This window comes from Palaemon carinicauda, chromosome 12, assembly GCF_036898095.1.
Source record: "Palaemon carinicauda isolate YSFRI2023 chromosome 12, ASM3689809v2, whole genome shotgun sequence".
Lineage (NCBI taxonomy): Eukaryota > Metazoa > Arthropoda > Malacostraca > Decapoda > Palaemonidae > Palaemon > Palaemon carinicauda.
This window is the reverse complement of record NC_090736.1, coordinates 78,908,304-78,910,714: the sequence shown is the minus strand read 5'-3', so window position 1 is coordinate 78,910,714 and position 2,411 is coordinate 78,908,304. Positions and strand designations below refer to the sequence as shown.

General features: G+C 32.6%; 1 pseudogene; it reads right to left on the bottom strand.

The window, feature by feature from the left end:
- Positions 1-977: 977 nt before the first annotated feature.
- Positions 978-2,411, bottom strand: part of LOC137650911 (KRAB-A domain-containing protein 2-like) — a 5,261-nt pseudogene continuing 3,827 nt past the window's right edge.

Genomic DNA, 2,411 nt, shown 5'->3' with positions numbered 1-2,411 from the left:
TAAACCTCTAAGAAAAGCTGTAAAGTATGCATTAATAATAGAAAAAGCAGTGCAAAGTTATCTTAAGAAAGAGGGAAAGGGTACTGGTCATCATACATTCAAATTTCAGGAAGGTTTTGCGTTTTCAGGTATTTCGAAGATTTCAGCATTTCGAAGCTAGTTACAATGCAGGAACAATCATTCAGATAACTACAGAAATTGAATAAAAGAACATCAGTAAACCCTTGTTAGATTTGTTTCTATTTACTGCAATCTTTCGTTAGAACTAATTCTAGCACTGAATGTAATACTAAAATAAAAAAAAAATAAAAAAAAAACAGACACAAATAGCTATGAATAATTTTTGAAATAGTCTTTTTACATTTTCTAGGAACGATCTTGGAACGAACTTATCTCCTCAATTTCAAAGATAATCATTCTGTCCTTTCCGGCTGTTTTACAGCTTAGTATATTTACACAATTGGTGCAACATTAGTCTTTAATTAAGACTTGGAATCCACAAAGATCTAGAAGAAGTAAGTTACACCATTCCTTCAAATGAGTTAATTTGATTTTTCTTCTCTGCTGTGAAATTGAAGATCAACTATCAAGATCTCGTTCAGGATCTAAATAAAATATCACAATTTCAAGTTAAAACAACTAAGTCAAAGAAGGGTTTTGATACTGAGAAACCGGGTCAAGTTCTTATTATTTTAAGATTACATCGATATATTTCTCGAGATGAGAAGGCACTAGCTCCAGGAAATGTGCTCAAAAGCTCTGACCAAAAAACATAAAATAAGAGACTTTTTCCTCAATTTATAGTGTAGAGAGAGAGAGAGAGAGAGAGAGAGAGAGAGAGAGAGAGAGAGAGAGAGAGAGAGAGAGAGAGAGAGAGAGAGAGAGAGAGAGCTTCTGCAAAGTTGAATAAAAAGAATACAAATTATAGAGATAAAGAACACGCCGGAGATACGGATTCATTTTTGTGCCAAGTCGTATCAGACCCGATTTCCTGCTTGATGTGGCAATAACGAAGCCTCAGCTGATATGACGAAGTGATATTTATCCACAAGTGCCTCATCAGTCTGGAATAAGACGAATAAGAGTTGAGGGAAGTCATGAATAGACAGGAGAGTTTCAGGGAAAGTGAACTATTGCCTGAAATCATTTCAAATTTGCTTTTAAAAATTACTTCATTTCATCGCAGCTACAGGAAATGAGAAGAGGGTGGAAGGGGAGGATAAAAAGAAAACATGAGATGATGCATTGAAGTTTTTCACGAGAAGCTGGTTTGCAAGATGTGTGAGAAATTTCTGGGTGAAGAAAATTGCCTTTTACGAACGATAATTACCTCGAATAGTGGTACATAATGTTGCAAGCATAAGATCGCATGCATTCTTTTTACAACAATTCATACATATTGCTTTTTTCATATTAAAAAACTTTAATTCACTAGTTACTTAGTGAAGTCTGCTACTGTTCAAGGGGCATTTGTCTAAATTTTCTTGCTTACTACACACGATTTTGTTATTTGTGTATTATTTTATTTTGGGGATAACAAATTACGAACTAGAATGTCAGTCAGATGTAGTTAATGGTAGTTTCCAAGGAAAGTAGCAAGTGTTGACAAGTTTTTCATAAAGTTTAGTTTCTACCGTTTATCAGATTTAGGCAAATTTATAGAATCAATAAGCTGAATCACTTTCTGAATTACTTTTGAAAGTGTTTCTTTGATTTTAGAATTACAAATAGCACAACAGCAAAAGAAAAAAAAACTGATGATCATTTTATACACACGTGATTATATGGCATGTTTATTTTCTTACGATATATTAGGCCATTTTTTTTTAATTGATAGCCGGACAATTACTAGCTGTATTGAGTAGCAACGGGACAAAAAGGAAATGTTTTTTTAACCAAATAGTCCAAAAAAAAAAAAAAACTGTCCATAAATTTAGAGCAAGAGAAAAGATCCTGACTAAAGCAACGCAATTTTAAAAGTGGCTGTTGGATTTTAGGGCTACGTGTCCGAGACCCTTTGTATCAAGTTGAAAGAAAGGACAAAATATATTCTGGAAGTGTAGACTTTAGTACAGGTTTATCAAGAGCACTGCATAGGTTCAGTAAAAACTTTTTCGAAATATGATTTGCATCAATATAAAGCTTCTTGTTTGTTAAAAAAAGATAAACAAACAGAATCTCTGTTTGTTTCATAAAAAAAAATATAAAGTTTAGTGAAAAATGCATTAATGTAGGTGAAATGAAGTATCTCTTCCAAGGTATGTATTGACATACCAGTCACAGTAATTCAGCTCAGACTTCATAATTGAAAAACTTGTTTCATGAATTAGTTCAATTTAATGTTGATAGGAAAGGGCATTATTATATTAGAACAAAAATAACTCACTGATTTGTGAAAGGGAGATGAATGT